The 20263-nt window shown below is 42.4% G+C and overlaps 1 long non-coding RNA gene across 1 annotated transcript in view; it reads right to left on the minus strand.

The window, feature by feature from the left end:
• Positions 1 to 20263, minus strand: part of LOC132535797 (uncharacterized) — a 92625-nt gene that overhangs the window by 49355 nt on the left and 23007 nt on the right. The window contains exon 5 of the long non-coding RNA XR_009547509.1: positions 1005 to 1123. This is a non-coding gene — a long non-coding RNA (uncharacterized LOC132535797). The remainder of the gene's footprint in view (positions 1 to 1004; positions 1124 to 20263) is intronic.

Here is a 20263-nt window from a genome sequence, read left to right on the forward strand (position 1 = left end):
GGCTCTTTCTCAGCAGAACTGCTCTCTTCTCTACAATTCTGACCTTCCCCCCACCCCCTGCTGGTCTGATTTCTATTATTGGTATTTCAAGGAATTGTAAAGCAATACCTTACAAACAAGACTAGAGGTTTTACCTTTGCGTGTGTGTATGTGTGTGGGGGGATACCACATTAACCAGACAGTTAGGGGCCTTTTGTTTTATATTATTATTATTATTTTGCCTCCAGAGTTATCACTGGGGCTTGATGCCAGCACTGTGAATCTACCACTTCCGGTGGCCATTTTTCCAATTTTTTTAAAGGATTTATTTATTTATTCATGAGAAAGATAGGAGGAGAGAAAGAACCAGACATCAATCTGGTATATGTGTTGCAGGGGATCGAACTCAGGACCTCATGCTTGAGAATCTAGTGCCTTTGCCACTGCGCCACCTCCCGGACCATACTTTTTTTTTTTTTCTATTTTATTTGATAGGACAGAGAGAAACTGAGAGGGGAGGAAGAGGCAGCAAGGGAAAGAGAGAAAGACAGACACTTGCAGAGCTACTTCACCACTCATGAAACATCCCCACTGCGGGTGGGGAGCAGGGGTTCAAACCCAGGTCCATGCATGGGTCCTTGTGCACAGTATAATGTGCATTTAACCAGGTGCACCACCGCCCAGCCCCCAGGGACTTTTGTTTTAAATTTATTTTTACATTTAGCTTCATATTGACTTTTCAAGAAAATCTTGGTGATTTCTTTAAATGTCTACATCATAATATCCACCATGGAAGACTTCATCTTCCAGAGTTTAATCTTTTTCCCTCCTAATCCATTGGCCCCTAACCTCAATCAAAATACATAATCTCATTTGTATTTTGGAGTCAGAATTTGGTCTACCTGGTTATGAGAAAGTGAGGTACAACGATAGGAGTTTCCTCATAAAGGGTGAGAATATAAAAGAACACACTGCTTCTCATAAAAAGAAGGAGGAGGAGGACAGTAAAGAAATGCCCATCTTACTTGTGTGGCAGAGTGAGGGGATAGGCCAGATAAGGACCAGCACATCCAGGCTCACCGAAGAGAAAGGCATTGTGGGTAGCAACCTCAGGAGCATCCTAGGTGCCGTCTGAAAGCAGTTCCTGTACATGGAGGGCAAGGAGAAACCAAAGCCAAAGTCAGACCATTTCACATTGGTAGGTGGAAGTTTTCATAACCAAGAGGCCCTAGGAGGCTTTATCTTGGGCAACTCCCAGACAAGAGGGGTGTCTGCATCACCCCGCTCCCCAATCCTAATAGTCTATGCAGAGGTCTTAACTGGCTTTATTCACACATATAGCCCAGATGGTCTGTCTCAGTAACACCGTTTCTCTTAGGGAGATGTTATTGGGCACCTTCTGGGAAAAGGGAAAGCTAGCAAAGCACATATTTCAAAAACAAGGGAGAGAGAGGGTCTCCAATCTCCCCAGCGCCAACTCACTGGTCAACATGCAGTCACGTTCTATTTTTTTTCTCATCATCATATCTATTAATCTTGTTTCTTACACTGTTTGTTAAATTTTATTTTCATTTAGAAAAGTTGGTTGTTACATAACTATTCTCTCAGGTGGATAATTTCCCATCTCCCCAAAATATGCATCAGCAGCACACCTCACCTGTCACCAAAGTGCCATCTCTCTCTGCCACAGGAGACTGGATGCACACTCTAATGCTGACGCCCTCCCACTTCCCCCTTTAGTAACCTTAAGTCTACTTAACTTGACCATGGGATTATTAGTATACCAGCCTGCACTTTCCCCTTGATTTGTTTAAGTCCCGCCTCTGCATGAGATCACTCTGCTGTTTCATCTCAATACAATCCCCTCCAGTTTCATTGATGTTGTAGCAAAAGAAATCTCATCTTTTCTTACAAGGGAGTATTATTCTATTCCACAGTGTACATAAATCACAACTTTCTTAGGCACTCATCCATCACTGAACACTTGGGTGGCTTCCAAATCTTGGCTACTGCACATAGTGCTGCAGTGAATATAGGCATGCATAAATCTTTTCAGATATGTGTCTGTGTTCTTTGGATGCATAACTAGGAAAGGAATTGCCAGATCATATGGTAGTTCTATTTTTAATATTCTGAGGAATCTCCATATGTATTTCCACAGGGGTTGGATCAATTTATACTCCCATCAATAGTGTAAAAGAACTGCTTGTTGTTGTTTTTGTTTGTTTTTACCATATCCTTGCCAGCATGTTTCTTTCATTTTTTAAAAAATATTTATTCAATTTATTTATTCCCTTTTGTTGCCCTTGTTGTTTTATTGTTGTAGTTATTATTGTTGTTGTCGTTGTTGGAGAGGACAGAGAGAAATGGAGAGAGGAGGGGAAGACAGAGGGGGAGAGAAAGATAGACACCTGCAGACCTGCTTCACCGCCTGTGAAACGACTCCCCTGCAGGTGGGGAGCCGGGGTTCCAACCGGGATCCTTATGCCGGTCCTTGTGCTTTGCGCCACCTGCGCTTAACCCGCTGCGCTACAGCCCGACTCCCTGTTTCTTTCATTTTTTGCTACATGACACTCTCACAGGTGTGAGGTTATATCTCACTGTCTTAATTTCAGTTTCTCTGCTAATCAGTGGCACAGTATTTTTAAAAGAGTTATTGTATTTATTAACAACAGGTAAGGAGAAATAACCAGGGCATCACTCTGGCACATCCAATGCTGGGGAGCAAGTGCAGGACTTACGCTTGGAAGTCGAGCACTTCATCCACCACACCACCTCTCAGACTGCACATTGAGGATGTCTGCATGTGCCAGTTGGTTATCTGAATATCTTCTTTGATAAAGGGTCTCTTCAGATGCTCTCCCTAGCATTTAAAAAAAATTTTAAATATTTATTTATTATTTATTCCCTTTTGTTGCCCTTGTTGTTTTTTTATTGTTGTAATTATTATTGTTGTTATTGATGTCATCGTTGTTGGATAAGACAGAGAGGAATGGAGAGAGGAGGGGAAGACAGAGAAAGGGAGAGAAAGACAGACACCTGCAGACCTGATTCACTGCTTGTGAAGCGACTCCCCTGCAGCTGGGGAGCCGGGGGCTCGAACCGGTATCCTTAAGCCGGTCCTTGCGCTTTGTGCCACGTGTGCTTAACCCGATACTCTACCACCCGACTCCCTCCCTATCATTTTTAAAAACATTTTTGCCACTTAGTTTTGTGGGGTTTCTCCCAAAGATCTATTCATTTACACGAGCAAGGTTGAGAGATAACCAGAGTATCACTATGACATGTGAAGCCAGGGATTGAACTCAGGGCATGATGACTGAAATTCCTGCGCTAGTTCACTGAGCAACTTCCCAGGCTGCTATGATATACATCTCCATATACTGGTTATCAGTGCTCTGTCTGATGCATGGTATGCAAATGTCTTCTTCCACTCAGTAAAGTACGTTTTTGTTTCTCTTTAAGATTTTCTTTAACTACATGTGAAAAAGGAAGAAAGAAACAGAAGAGGAAAAGGGAGGAGGAGGAGGAGGAGGAGGAGGAGGAGAAGGAGGAGGAGAATGGAATACAGAATACCACCATACCACCTGGATACATGTTATGCTGGACATCAATCCAGGAGCTTCAGGCCTGAAAATATGATGCTTCACCAATGGACATGTTTCCCCATTCATGTCATTTCTTTATCTGTGCAGAAATTTTTCAGTTGGATGTAGACCCACCACTAGTTTGTTTTTGCTTTTGCTTTCCTTGCCATTCAACTATTGCTAGAGCCTCCAAAGAACATTTCTGGAGTTGACATTATGGAGTATCTTGCCAATGTTTCTTTCTATGTAGTTTGTGGTTTCCAGTCTCACATTCAAGTTTTTAATGTATTTTGAATTGAATTTTGTGCACAGGCAGTCACATTCTTTGAATGGTCTCATGCAATGTGAACTGAAGAGGCATTTGAGGACACAATGAGGTCTGAGGGGAAGGAAGTGGGTGGGAAAAAAAAGACACGGAGTGAAGCCCCCAAGGAGAAATTTAATTTGTTATGACTATGCACTTACCTCGCCAACATAATCATTGTTTCTAAAAATTACATAAACAATTCCCATTTTAGTCATCAGTCCACTTACATTGGAACATTCTGTGTAGGGATGGAAAGAACAGGGAATTGGCCTTGTTTAACATTTTTATTCCTAGTAATGATAATACAAAGATGTTAACATATTAATTTAAATGGCAATGGTGTTTCATATCATGCCATTATTACTGTAGACATAAGGAAAGATGGCAAAAGGGTAAAGTGAAAAGTGTGTATATTCAGTCACCCATTTCCCTGTGCTAAATTAATATGACCTTATCTTGGGGATGTGGAAGATATAGTATTCTTTTCAACATTTTCCTTTGGAACTTTTCATCTTTACTGTTTTTTTTTTTAGGTTGTGGATGGAAATACATTTGAATAACTCAGAATGTATTCACATAATCTCTGAGATGGATTTTTATCTAAAAGAGGTGACGGTCATTTGTATTCAGTATTCTAGAAACGTTTGTTCTTTGAGATTGTTGCTCTCTATTGCGTTTATTGTAGCAGTCAAGAGGAAATTCTGATGCCTCTTGGGCTGGTCAAACAATCAAATTAACATCAGACAGGTAAGTAGGAGAAAAGAACAAATGTAATTGCATGCCTATGAAGAATCCACAGTGGCTTAAGATTCTGAAGTCAGGAGGCTGGCCAGCGATACACACATTATCAAGTCCAAGGGCCTGGGTTCAAGGCCCTGGTCCCCGCCGACAGGGGAGGAGCTTCATAAGCGGTAAAACACTACTTCAGGAGTCTCCTTCTCTCTCCTTCTCTCCCTCCCCCAATTCCTCTCTGTCTCTAACCAATAAAATAAATTCCTTAAAAAATAGAAGAAAAACAGATTCTTAAAGTCAATGAGCAAAATTAGGGTATTTATTGAGCCTTATAAGAGATGAGATAAAAGCCTGGGGCTTCAAGGAGGAAAGGGATTCGCATGACAAGGACAGAGACCAGATGTGCTGTAATTAGATAGGTTTCTCCAACAGAAAGGTTATATCTGGCACCAATTCTAATTCTGGGTAATACCTTCAAAGCTTCACTCTTCTAAGTACTTAAGGAAGAAGTAAAAGTCTCTTCTGAGCTTTTGAGGTCTTAATTGACCTCAGCTCAAAATAATCCTCATGCCAAAGGGACACTTGTCAAGGTCTTTCCTGGATATCTTGAGAAGGTCTCTCCATTATTTTTATAGATTGTCAAATACCAACAACTTAGTGTGCCAGTAACCTCAAGGGGGTGGGTACATGTTTGAAATGGCTAACACTGAGATGAGCAGAGACAGCAATTCTGACTTTTCCTACCTGAGCAGGTACGAAAGACTCAGGTGGGAGACTCAGCTTAGTCCCTTTAGAAATACCCACCAGCTCCATACTGGCTCGAATTTTGTGTGTTGCTCATGAAAATGTCACCGTAACCAAATACAGCACTTCAATTTGACTCCAGGGCTTGGAACAATTTCCGCTTTTCTTTTTGGTAGGATAGACACATATTTCCTTATATATGGATTTGTGTTTCTGAGAAGTTTTAAATCATCAGTTAACTGAAGTTCAAACACTGCCACATCACACAGAATATTCATTTGTGTTTTCAAATGCCAACTATTACTTGAAAATTATGCCTGCTGTATGTAATGTGCAGATGAGTTTTCCTTCAACACATGGAAATTCTAATAGTCTTAGATGTTTTATTTATCAGTTTCCCTTCTCCTACTGCTGCTTGCATGTTAAAGGAATAGTGCAAGCCAAAAGATTTAAGTTGATGGTATACAGATGTTATCAATGCTGGTGGCCAAAGCTGGGAGGGGGGTGAAGACCGATTTTCTAGGTCACTTGAAAGAGAGTTTCTGGATCTGGCTAAGCATTAAGTCCTTTGTTATGAGCTGAACCTGTCAAAATTAAGTCAGTTGTGAAAATTCAAGCCTTATGAGGTACTCTTCATCTGAAAATCTGTAAGTATTATGCTAACTGCCCAGGCCCCCAGGAGAAAAGCTCGTGAACAAGACGTTGTGAAAGCAGATTCAAATTTTCTAATTCATGTTTCCCTCTTGGCAAAAAATCACTTTTATTACTTTTTCCATATTTTTTCATTTGTAATTGGTGGACTCATAAATACTACACACAGTTAAAAAAATTGAATGGAATTCTCTGATTTACTTTTTCATAATTTTTTAGAAAGTAATTGGCTTGTTCTTTGGTACTCTCATGATATTGAAGATGAAAAATACTCTATCAGGACTTTGATGGATTTGGAAGTTTTCTAAAGTTGACAGTGGGGACGTTCACTCTGGGGTAATACAGTTTCTGACTGGCTGTGTGAATTGTACTTCATGCAGGAGGGTGAAACACATGAGGGTGTGTGTATGCTTCCTCCACTCAGTGGCTGCGATGCACATGGAAACTGGAGGTGAACAGTCCAGTACTTGCAGCCAAATGTTTGGTGACTAATGGTTTCTGAGTCTGCCAAGTCAGGAGATTCAGTGTGGAATCTTGCATTTCCCCGCTATTGTCAAGTTGGGAGGTGAATTTCAGGCCTTTTGAGCACATTGCTACTTAGGTAGCCTTTGGGATCTTATCAAAAGTACAAGTAGTTATTTTTGTATTGATATTATTAGTAGTAGTATTATTAGGACGATGTTTGTAGCACAGCTGTTGATAAATGGGTACAACTTCTCATCCCCTTGAAAGGCCTCTGCAAAACAATCCCACTCCCAACTTAGGTCCTAAGTAATTTTTCTTTTTAACAATATATATACATACACATGAGAGATTGTTCTGCTCTGGCTTCCGATGATTCTGAGGACTGAATCTTCAATTTCTGGAACCTCAAAGCTTTCTAAAAGTCTGGTGTGTTACCACTGTGCATTTCCCTAGATCATGCTAATTTCTTTCTTTCTTTCTTTCTTTCTTTCTTTCTTTCTTTCTTTCTTTCTTTCTTTCTTTCTTTCTTTCCTTCCTTCCTTCCTTCCTTCCTTCTTTCCTTCCTTCCTTTCTTTTCTTGTTTTTTGCCTCCAGGGTTATTGCTGGGGCTTGCTGCCTGTAATACAAATCCACTGCTCCTGGAGGCCATTGACTTCCCTTTCTATTGCCCTTGTTGTTATTGTTACTGTTGCCATTGCTGTTGTTACTGCTGAATAGCACATAGAGAAATCGAGAGAGGAGGGGAAGACAGAGGGGGGAAGAAAGATAGACACCTGCAGACCTGCTTCACCGCTTGTGAAACAACGCCCCTGCAGGTGGGGAGCCAGGGGCTCGAACCAGGATCCTTACACTGGTTCTTGAGCTTCACAACACGTGCACTTAACCCGTTGCACTACTGCCCGACCCCAGACCATACTAACTTCTTAAGAAAACATTATTTTGGTAGTCGGAGAGTAGTGCAGCGGGTTAAGCGCACGTGGTGCGAAGCAAGGACCAGCATAAGGATCCCGGTTCGAGCCCCCAACTCCTCACCTGCAGGAGAGTCGCTTCACAAGCGGTGAAGCAGGTCTGCAGGTGTCTCTCTTTCTCTCCTGTCTTCCCCTCCTCTCTCCATTTCTCTGTCCTATCCAACAACAATGACATCAATAACAACAACAATGATAACTACAACAATAAAACAACAAGGGCAACAAAAGGGAATAAATAAATAAAAAGAAAGAAAGCATTATTTCTAGGTTTTGTTTCTCTTTGAAGGACAAAGTCAGTCCTCAAATTTAATCTTAGATATACAAATTATGGGGAGTCAAGCCTTAGCTCAACAGGTTAAGTGTAGGTGGCACAAAGTGCAAGGACCGGAGTAAGGATCCCAGTTCAAGTCCCCAGCTCCCCACCTGCAGGGGAGTGGCTTCAAAAGTGGTGAAGCAGGTCTACAGGTGTCTATCTTTCTCTCCCCATCTCTGTCTTCCCCTCCTCTCTCCATTTCTCTCTGTCCTATCCAACAATGATGACATCCATTACTACAACAATAAAACAACAGGGGCAACAAAAGGGAATAAATAAATAAATATATACAAATTATATATACTTAATACCACTCCTAATACATATAATACAGATGTATAAATGTGCTAACTGGCCTAGAAAATCTGAGTTTGTTCCACAAGTGACCCACTCTGAACTTAGGATGTTGTGAGATAGATTTGCAAAAAAACAAAAAAAAAAAATGGAGTAAGAGAGAAGAAAAATTATATACACACAAAAATAAACATTCTCTGGTTGAAATTTTATTCATCATTGGAGCTTGCTTCAGTCCCTCAGAATCCTGAACCCTGCTTCTGAATCTGGTACCCCTTCTACCCCAGTGCCATTTTAAAACCCAGCCAGAGTGGCATCTGCAGAGAGACAGATAATCTTCTGGAAGGCCTGTGCCTCCACTAGGGGCTCTTAGCCTCCTGGGAAGGACTGCAAGGTTTCCAGCTAAGAAGGAAGGCTGCTGCTTGCAAATTCCAGGGGCCTCACCTCCCAGATGAGAAGGATCCTTGCCTTGGCAAGGCCATTCTGTTGCTCATTAGCCCAGCTCCTCCTAACCCCGGAGATGCACGCTAGACCAGGCACCTCCTGCACTTCTCGGCTTCTTCCTAAGTTTAGTTCTTCTGGGGAGAGCCCTTGGTGTTTCCAGGTCTGCCCTGTCCCCAAAGGATTCTCTACGGAAAGAGATAAATTTGGAGGGGCACATGTATGTTGGGCAAGCATCCTCTGCTTGAGTCCTTAGGGAAGACAGAAGAGTTCACCCGTCATCTCTAGGGTTGTTGGCAAGTCACTTGACTGAGGAGGTATGAACAGAGACTAGTAGGTCACCGGGCTTTTGCCCAAAAACTGCATTAGTCCTGGGACATGGGGTCTGCAAAAGAAGAGGGGAGAAAACTGCCCCTAATTCCACCTCCAGGGTCCTCCTTAGCAGTTCGGAGATCTTTTTAAGCTGCAAAGATGACAAGGAAGGGGTGGTAAGCAGGATAAGTAAGCCCTGAAGATGTCCCAGGAATTGTGGATAAGGAAGATTATTCTGGTTCGAACCCCGGCTCCCCACCTGCAAGGGAGTCGCTTCACAGGTGGTGAAGCAGGTCTGCAGGTGTCTTTCTCTCCTCCTCTCTGTCTTCCCCTCCCTCTCTCCATTTCTCTCTGTCCTATCCAACAACAACAACAACAATAGTAACTACAACAATAAAACAACAAGGGCAACAAAAGGGAATAAGTAAATAAAATAAATATAAAAAAAATTTTTTTTAAAAAAAAGGAAGATTATTAGGGGGCCTGGCGGTGGTGCACCTGGTTGAGTGCACGTTACAGTGCGCAAGGACCCAGGCTTGAGCCCCTGGTCCCCACCTGCAGGGGAGAAAGCTTCACAAGTGCTGAAGCAGGGCTGCAGGGGTCTCTCTCCCTTCCTATCTCCCCTTCCCTCTTGACTTCTGACTGTCTCTATCGAATAGATAAATAAAGATAATTTAAAAGATTTTAAAGGATAATTAATAAAGAGGTCGATTATTAGACAAGCTGATTTTGTGACAGGAAGGCTATACGGGGTGGGCCAGTGAGTTTGATGGTTACACTAAGGATTCTATAGAGCAGAAGGAAGTAGAAGAGTCCAGTCAGGTTGCCTCTGAAAACCACAAAGCTGAGGGAGTGTGTGCAGAGGCTAATAACTCCTGCTCAGCCTGCCTGTCACTCTAAGCCATGTCACGTGGTCCCTGCAAGGCCTGGAGAAGCAGCCAAGTGACTTGGGATCACTCCTAGCACAATGTCTCTGGGCTACTTACTCACATGCACACTGAGTGCTCTGCAGAGCTGCACAATCGGTGCTGTAGCCCTTTGGAATCTGCCTGGGAACATGGCATCTCCTCTGACCTCTACCTAGCTACACAAACCCTCATCAAAATCCAATTGCTTTCTGCCCCTGAAGGAAGCTTGTGTTTAATGAGTCGCAGGAGGAAGGTCAGCAAGGCCTGAAGACTTGAAGAGCGGGAAGCAAACTCTTCTGGTTTCCTTTCTTCCTTCTTTGCCCTTCCTTTTGTTTCTCTCCTCTCCCTCCCTTCCACCCTCCTTTCTTCCCCCCTCATCTCTGTGATGCCCAGGACTGGCTAAAGGTCTCATACACGCAAAACATGTTCTCGTCCATTGAGCGCCATCCCCAGTCCCCCTGCTAGGTTTCTGGCCTGGGCAGTTCCTCTCACCTGGAGGCCCTTCCTCTGGAAAACTGCCCAAGGGCTTCCTCTGGTTTCCACTGGCATGTGACAGAGAGTTCCTGGCTCCTCACAAATTCTCTATAAATACATGGGCTAACAGTGCTCTCAAACTCAGAAAAAAAATACCTCAGAGCAAGTCATGACATTGGGTTTGGTAATGGATTCTTACACATGACACCAAAAAGCACAAGCAAAAAAAAAAAAAGTAAGAAAGAAAAGTAATGTTGAAGTTGAAAACTTTGGGGAATTAAAAGACAGTATCAAGCAAGTAAGCAAGACAGACAGGTCAGCAGTAGAGCACAGAAGCCCGAAGTCCCAGGTTCAATCCCCAGCACACTACTTGTCAGAGCTGAGCAATGTTCAGATCTCTCTCTCTCCTCCTCCTTCCCACCTTCGACCATAGAAATAAATCCTTTGAAATCACTATTTCTTTGTTTGTTTATTATTTATCTTTACAAGAGCAGTGCTTAGCTTTAGCTTATAATGTTGCTGGAGACTGAACCTGGGACTTCAGAGCCTCAGTCATGAAAGTCTTTTTGCATAACCATTATGCTATCTCTCCAGCCCAATAAATATATATTTAAAAAAAAACTACAGGATGGGAAAATATTTTCAGATCATATATCTGATAAGTGGTTAATATTTAGAACAAAGAACTCTTATAACTCAAGAGACCAGCCCAATTAAAACATGCTCAAAGGGAAGTCAGGCAGAAGCGCAGCGGGTTAAGCGCACGTGGCACAAAACACAAGGATCAGCATAAGGATCCCGGTTCGAGACCCTGGCTCCCCACCTGCAGGGGAGTCACTTCACAAGTGGTGAAGCAGGTCTGCAGGTTTCTATCATTCTCTCCTCCTTTCTGTCTTCCCCTCTCTCGATTTCTCTCTGACCTATCCAACGATATCAATAACAACAATAGTAACTACAACAATAAAACAACAAGGGCATCAAAAGGGAATAAATAAATATTTTTTTAAATCTTTTTAAAAAAACATGCTCAAAGTATTAATCCTCCCAATAAAGGGGGGGAGCTCTAAAGACATGAGTAGACTTTTTCCCAAAGATGTAGAAAATGCCAACAGGTACTTCAAATTATGTTCGTCATTAGTCATTAGGAAGACACAAATCAAAACCTCAATAAGGTATCATTTCACATCTAGAATAACTATGTCTAATAAAACGAGAAACTCAAAAAATAACAAGTGTTGGCAAAGATGTGAAAATATGAGAATGCCCATACGTATTTTAAATTTTTTAATATTTATTTATTTTCCCTTTTGTTGCCCCTGTTTTTTTTTTATTGTTGTTGTAGTAATCATTATTGCTGTTATTGATGTCATTGTTGTTAGGACAGAAAGAAATCGAGAGTGGAGGGGAAGACAGAGACGGGGAGAGAAAGATAAGACACCTGCAGACCTGCTTCACTACTCCTGAAGCGACTCCTCTGCAGGTGGGGATCTGGGGACTCAAACCAGGATCTGTACGCCGGTCCTTGAGCTTCGCGCCACATGCACTTAACCTGCTGCACTACCGCTCGACTCACTCCCATACATTTTTTAACCTCCAAAGGCTAAACACAGAATTACCATCTGCCCCAGTGATTCCACTCTCAGGTAGGTACCCAAAAGAATTAAAGACTGGTGTTCAAAAAAAAAAATTCTCCACAAATGTTGATAGCAGTACTGTTTACAATAGGGAAAGGTGGAAGCAAGCTAAATTCCCTGAGTAGATAAAAAACAGTGTGGGGGGTGGGGTCAGGCAGTAGCTCCGTGGGTTAAGCGCACCTGGTGCAAAGCGAAAGTAGTGGCATAAGGATCCCGGTTCCAGCCCCCGGCTCCCCACATGCAGGGGAGTCACTTCACAAGCAGTGAAGCAGGTCTGCAGGTGTCTGTTTTTCTCTCCCCCTCTGTCTTCCTCTCCTCTCTCAGTATCTCTCTGTCCTATGCAACAACGAACGACATCAACAATAACAATAATAACCACAACAAGGCTACAACAACAAGGGCAACAAAAAGGGGAAAAAATGGCCTCCAGGAGCAGTGGATTCATGGTGCAGGCACTGAGCCCAGCAATAACCCTGGAGGCAAAAAAAAAAAGTGGGGAGACTTCTAGAGGCGGGGCTATCAAGCAGCAGCAGCTGTGTTTCTCTCCTCTCCTGGGTCAACTAGGAATACCAAAGGAGACCACCTGGGACGGCAACAAAACAGGACTAAAATGACTTCACGAAAACACCAAATCACTGTGAGTGCAAACACATGGCTCATGGACAGAGAGGACACTTGGGAGAGATTAAGTGGCTGGTAACAGTCCAGCAGTTTACCAGTTGAGACACCAACTCCAGTCTCTTTCACCAACAAGGGGACGGCTGAAGAAAGGCGAGGACTCCTCTGAGACTCACCAAATGCAACTGTGGGTCTCCATTGTTCCTACCCTCAAAATTGGAGCAGCGGCAGGGAGGCTCTGTGCTGACACCAGAGGACAGAGAACTAACCAGGAAACTCAGGAGAAGACCAATACCTCGGTGGCTAGTGGTGGAGCTGTGAAAGTCTCTTTGCATAACCACTGGATTATCTCTGCCACACCCTGCTTTATCTCTTGGTCAGGAGTCAGTGATTAAGCTAAGAAGCCTCCTTACAGTTTAAAATCCCTAAGGCTCCCATAGCCTACAGGAAGAAAAAGAACAAAAGAGACTTTTAAGCCACTAAGCTCCAACTCAGGGATGAAAATACTATTGAAACAACTATCAATTTCCACAACTGTGAACCCTTTGATTACCTTACTTAGACACAAGTCAGTCCAGGCAAGAGTGATCAGTAATTTGAAAAGTACTGAGAGAGGGACCTCATAAAATGGTTAAACCAACAAGAAGAAATATTGGAGAAATGAAGCAGGACAAGAGTCCAGATAAAAGCCCCACAAAGGTTGAAGCACAAAATAATGAGGTCAACATCCAAACACTAGCTAAGGAAATAATCACAGGAGTGAGTAAAGAGTTTGAAAGAATTGTTACCAGAAATGTTGGGTAGTATGCCAGCTCCCCCTGGCTTCTGCTTAACCAAGCACTGGTATGCCTATAAAGGGATTGGTTTGATCCCATTCAAAGCGGTCTATTTAAATCACTTTTACATTTACATAAAGCACCACACTCCCTCCAGGGCATTGGTGGTTTACTGATAGAATTCTCGCCTGCTGCGCCCCATCTCCTTGTCATACCCTAATTTTCACCAGTCACTTTTCTCTCCACCCTCTCTGCATCGCATCCTGTTTCCACTCTGTTTCCACTGGGCTAGTATATTTATAAGGACAAGATTGTTTGTAGATTTTAGTTTAGCTTAGCTTGGTATAGATTGCGCTGCATCCTGCATGAATAAAGAGATACTGTGTACAACCCAGCCATGAGTCCCGGGTCGTCTGTTACCCGCCCGTGAAGCCAGCCCGTCGAAAATAACACAGTAACAATAAATGAGACTCTGGAAGAAAACACTAATTATCTCAAGGTTATTAGAGAGCTGAAAGCTGAAATAGCTGAGCTAAGATCACAACTAGCTGAACAAGCTAAAACAGTATCAGAACAGGGTAACAAAATAGATGAACTCCAGAAAACAGTAGAGGGGAGAGAGAATAGAATAAATGAGGCTGAAGACAGAATTAACAAGATCAAGGATGAATTAGAGACAACTAAAAAAGAATTATGAGATCTAAAAGAGAGATGAATAGATACTGAAAACAACAACAGAGACCTATGGGATGATGTTAAAAGAAACATTATACGCATTATTGGCTTACCAGAGGAAGAGAGGAGGGGAAGAAAGCATTCTTCAGGACATAATAGCTGAGAACTTCTCTAGTCTAGACAACATAAAAGACATAAAGGTTCAAGAAGCCCAGAGGGTCCCAAACAGAATTAACCCAGACTTAAAGATACCAAGACACATCATATTTAGAATGGAAAGGAATAAGGATAAAGAAAGGATCCTGAAGGCTGCAAGAGAAAAACAAAGAGTCCCCTACAGAGTTAAACCCATATCATTAGAATTCTCCACACAAACACTACAGGCTAGAAGAGAATGGCAAGATATCTACAGAGTGCTCAATGAGAAAGGCTTTCAACCAAGACTACAGTATCCTGCTAGACTGTCAGTCAGACTAGATGGAGGCATCAAAACCTTCTCAGACAAGCAACAGCTGAAAGAATCAACTATCACCAAGCCTTCTCTGAAAGAAGTTCTGAAAGTTCTCCTATAAAGATTCTGACCACCATAAATAGGGCATATATCAGAATACTCTAAAAATCTACAAGAATGGCGTTAAAATATCTTCCATCTTTGATATCAATAAATGTCAATGGCCTGAATTCACCTATTAAAAGGCACAGAGTAGGAAGATGAATCAGGAAACACAACCCAACAATATGCTGTCTACAGGAAACCCACCTAAGTCAACAAGACAAACACAGACTCAAAGTGAAAGGATGGAAAACTATCATACAAGCCAATGGTCCACAAAAAAAGGGCAGGGACATCTATTCTCATATCTGACATGATAGACTTTAAAATAAATAAAATTTTAAAAATAGGGATGGACAGTACTTAATGCTCAGAGGATCAGTCAATCAAGAGGACTTAACAATTATTAATATCTATGCACCCAATGAGAAGCTATCTAAATACATTAAACATCTACTGAAAGACCTACAGCAATATATTAACAGCAACACAGTAATAGTAGGGGACTTCAACACCCCACTCTCTCAACTTGACAGATCATCCAGGCAGAAAATCAACAAACACATGAGGGAGCTAAATGAGGAGATAGATAAGCCACAACTATTGAACATTTTCAGACCACAGTAGAATTAAACTAACACTTAGCAATCAACAAAATATTAGTAATAGTCCCAAAAACTCAACAGTACACTACTTAACAACTACTGGGTCAAAGAGGAAATAAAGGAAGAAATCAAAATGTTTCAAGAGTTCAATAAAAATGAAGACACAAGCTATCATAATATTTCAGGGACATGCAAATAAAGACAACAGTGAGATACCACTTCACTCCTGTGAGATTGTCATACAACAGAAAGGGTAACAGCAGCAAATGCTGGAGAGGGTGTGGGGTCAAACGAACCCTCCCGCACTGCTGGTGGGAATGTCAGTTGGTCCAACCTCTGTGGAGAACAGTCTGGAGAACTCTCAGAAGGCTAGTAATGGACCTACCCTATGATCCTGCAATTCCTCTCCTGGGGATATTTCCTAAGGAACCCAATACACCCATCCAAAAAGATCTGTGTACACATATGTTCTTAGCAGCACAATTTGTAATAGCCAAAACCTGAAGCAACCCAGGTGTCCAATAACAGATGAGTGGCTGAGCAAGTTGTGGTATATAGACAAAATGGAATACTACTCAGCTGTAAAAAATGGTGACTTCACCGTTTTCAGCCGATCTTGGATGGACCTTGAAAAATTCATGTTAACTGAAATAAGTCAGAAACAGAAGGATAAGTATGGGATGATCTCACTCTCAGGCAGAAGCTGAAAAACAAGATCAGAAGAGAAAACACAAGTAGAACCTGAACTGGAGTTGGAGTACTGCACCAAAGTAAAAGACTCTGGGGTGTGTGTGTGAGGGGGCAGAGAATACAGGTCCAAGAAGGATGACAGAGGACCTAGTAGGCGTTGTATTGGTATATGGAAAACAGAAATGTTATGCATGTACAAACTATTGTATTTACTGTCTAATGTAAAACATTAATTAGCCAATAAAGAATTTTTTTTTTAAAGTGTCACCTAAATTGTAAATAAAGTACATATTCACACCTGAAAAAAAGAAAAGTGTGGGAGGAGTTGGGCGGTAGCGCAGCGGGTTAAGCGCACATGGCATGAAGCACAAGGACCAGCCTAAGGATCCTGGTTCAAGCCCCCGGCTCCCCACCTGCAGGGGAGTCACTTCACAGGCAGTGAAGCAGGTCTGCAGGTGTCTTATCTTTCTCTCCCCCTCTCTTTCTTCCCCTCCTCTCTCCATTTCTCTGTCCTATCTAACAACAACAATAATAACTACAACAACAATAAAAACAAGGGAAACAAAAGGGAAAATAAATAAATCTTTAAAAAATTAAAAAAACAATGTGGGGTGTCTATACAATGGGATATTATTCAGTTACAAACATGAATGTAATACTGACCCATGCTACAGTGAAAGAAGCCAGACAAAAATGGCCAGATACGGTCTGACTCCATTTATACGAAATGTTCAGAATAAGCAAATCCATAGACTGAAAGCCAGGGTCTGGAAGGAGGTGGTCATGGAGAATAACTACTTAACAAATACAAAGTGTACTTTTGGAGTGATGAGAAAGTTCTGGAACCAGACAGTGGTGATAGTTGCACAAAGGAGTACAAATACTTAACGTCACTGAATTGCATACTTTTAGATGAACAGTGAAGTTGGTCAACCTTGGTGCATCTTGTGTGATAATTATCTACCACAATAAACAAAGATAGTAATGAAGAAGAAGAATAAAGCCATCTAATACGGTGACCATTCAGAACACATCTGCTGATCTAATCTAAGGGGATACAAAGGTCTTCCCATATCCTTACAGAAATCTCTGTATCCTATTTGTACCACATTACTTTGATCGACCACCCTAGGCATCACTAGAGAAAATACAATTAAAAGGAAATTTCATGTCTGATGTACAGTGTTCATGACCTCCTTCTCCTCCTCCTCCTCCTCCTAGCTCCTACAGTTCACTAATTTCCTTGTGGGTGTTTGCAAATTATTCTTTGAAGTTTATAGTCAACTGTCTGGGAGAAACTTGAAGTAGTCTAGACTGATATTTTGGGCATTGTCTTTTGTCACAATTAGGACTCTTCTGCCCCGTGCCCTTTCATTCCCCCTATCTGCCTAGTTTTTTAACCATTCTAATTCAGGGTCTCACTTGTAAAACTTCTCTGGTGGTTTATCATACTCAACTGGGCCCAAACCCCAGTTCTTAAAGCCCATCGATGCTGCATCAGTGGGATCTTTGGTTTCTGATTTCCTCTCTGTCTCTTTTCAATCTCATTTCTCACCACTCTCCTCCCTCTTCACTCACTTTACTTCAGCCATGCCAGCTTCCTTCCAGTTGCCTACATCAACAGCCACACTTCCTCCCACTAAGTTCTAAGATTTGGCTCTCTGCTATCTGCTTAGAAAGCTTATTCCCAGGGCCAGGTGGTGGTGCATCTGGTTGAGGGCATATGTTACAGTGTGCAAGGACCCAGGTTCGAATCCCCGGTCCCCATTTGCAGGGGGAAAACTTCACAAGTAGTGAAGCAGGGCTGCAGGTGTCTCTATTTCTCTCTCCTCTAACACCCCTTCCCTCTGGGTTTCTAACTGTCTCTATCCAAAAAATAAATAAAGGTAGTAAAAAAAAATTTAAAAGAAAGAAAGCTTACTCACTCCCCCCAAATTCTGCTGGTCTGTTAGTTCCCTCACTTTTTTCAGACCTGAGTTCAAATATCCCTGGCCACTCTTATCTGAAATATCCCCCCCTTGGGTTCTTCTGGCACTGCTTGCAATTCTTCACCTCCTGTCTGGTTTACTGTGCACATCCCGACCTCGTGCTATCATTCCCTTGCCCTCACCTCTTGGCACTTCTAACTAGCTGACAGACTTATGTGTGTATCTGGGGTTGTCTGGCCTGCCTGGGGTTATCACAAGCGCCCGGTATTATCTGTGTAATAAATCAAGATTGGGCTTCAGCTCTCCCTTGACCCACTCAGTCTATCAACCAAGAGATACTGAACAAGCCTATACACGCCAGCCTCTGGGAAAAGTCTCTGGGACTCTGAAAATGAAAAGACATGGTCATTCTTGTTAGAGGCCACTGGACTAGACAGAGGGGGACTGACAACAATAGGTCACAGGAAGGGCCATCATTCGGTGAATGTCAAGAAGGCTCACTGAAGAGATGCAAAAGGCAGCAGTTTCTTGGAGGTGAAGACAGGTCTCCACAAGCGTACAAGGTCATGAAGGTGAGGAAGAACAACCCACTGGAGGAACCTGAATATTTGGAGGCTAGAGCCCCAGATGCAGAGGTAGGAAGTGCTAGCATTATCGAACTAGGTGGTTCACGTTGATCTCTTTTCCCTGATGTCTTGGGCTTATCCCAAGAACCTGGTCCTGAAGAACCACCACACAGAAGTGGTTACTTGCAGGTGACAGAGTAGGTGAGCATGAAGACAGAAAGGGGAAAATGAGGCAAGGAGGCCATCAGCTATGCTGTTTGTATCCCTCTCTGTTCCTGCCTGCAGATGGCTGCAGGACTTAAGAAAGCTGCCAAGTCAGATTAAAATCAATCAAGAATGTAGAATATGGGTCTTAGGTTCAACAGACAAAGTGACTGGCCAGGGAGTCATGGCTACACAAAAGCCTCCTTGTTTTAGGGTAATCTGGACAGGGCAGTGTTGTGGCAGTGGCTGATTAACCAATCCAGCATGTAACTGAGTCTGTTCTTTTCTCTGCTCTACTAATGATTCATTAAGCAGAGTGTACTGCTCACTGAGATCTAGACTCATGACTTCAAGTCAAACAGAGAAGGCCACGTTCTGCAAAGTACAAGATGGAAACAAGCAGTGCCCTGGGCTTGGTGAGGCCAGGCTTACAGAGGCAAGAACCCTGCAGTTGGAAATGCAAGGCATTTGGGGGAAAAAACTGTAGCTTCAGATCTAGGCAGAGAATGGGAAACAAACAAACAAACAAACAAACAAACACCCTCTATGTCAATGAGGAGCACAAACCTTGGATTCAGTTACCATCATGGCAATGTCATCTTTTAACAAACCTCAAAATAAATTTGCAGTTAGGACATTTAGCTGTAGTTAAATGATGAGATTGGGAAACAAAACAAACAACTGGCATTAAATAGTTCAAATGTCAATTTTATAGTGTTAAGAAATGAATTTTGGCAGCTAGGGAAATGGTTCAGTGGGTAGAGCAATAGGCTTGAGGCCCTGGGTTTGATCCCTGCCACTACACATGCCAGAGTGATGCTCCGGCACTCCTCTCTTTTCTCCTTTCTCTCTCTCTCTCTCTCTCTCTCTCTCTCTCACACACACACACAAAATAAATATAAATATTTTTATTGTTAATAGGAAAATAGCTTATAAGACAGTCATCACATGAGTATAGTAAATATTATTTATCTTTATTTACTGTATATAGACGGCCAGAAATCAAGAGGGAAGGGGGACATAGGGAGGGAGAGAGACAGAGAGACATCTGCAACCCTGCTTAACCACTTGCAAAGCTTTCCCCCTGCAGGTGGGAACTAGGGGCTCAAACCCTGGTCCTTGTGCACTGTACTCAACCAGGTGCGCCACCACCCAGCCCCAGTAAATATTTTCTTTAACTGTTGATCTGTGAATCTAAAGAGAGCTGAGACTAACTGCAGAGTTACTGTGTGAGGTGTTAACAGTAATATCTGTTGCTTTCTCCGAGCTATGTTGTTTTCGCCGGGCTGGCTTCACGGGCGGGTAACAGATGACCCTGTAGGCAGTATCTCTTTATTCATTCAGGACGCAGCCCAATCTAAGCCGAGCTAAGCTAAACTCAAGGTAAAGTAAAACTCACAATGCTGTCTTTATATATACTTGCCAAGTAGGGTGGAAACAGGATGTGACATAGAGAGGGTGGAGAGAAAAGTGACTGGTGAAAATCAGAGTGTGACAAGGAGGGGGTGGAGCAGGCGAGAATCCTATCACTGAACCACCAATGCCCTGGAGGGAGGGTGGTACTTGTTAACAGTGGTTATGTAATAAACCAAATGAAACAGAAGGGGTCTCATGCATACCAACAAATATCCACACTTCTGTATATCTATCATATAGTAAGCATGATAGATACTTGGCATGTCATATTTAATTTCATCTTTCTGAAATATAAACTATTCACCTCACATAACAGATGAGGAAACCAAAGTTCTAAAAGATTAAGCAAGCTAAGGTGTACACACACACACACACACACACACACACACACACACACACACGCACACGGCCAGAATTAGTGAC

Source organism: Erinaceus europaeus, chromosome X (assembly GCF_950295315.1).
Source record: "Erinaceus europaeus chromosome X, mEriEur2.1, whole genome shotgun sequence".
Classification (NCBI taxonomy): domain Eukaryota; kingdom Metazoa; phylum Chordata; class Mammalia; order Eulipotyphla; family Erinaceidae; genus Erinaceus; species Erinaceus europaeus.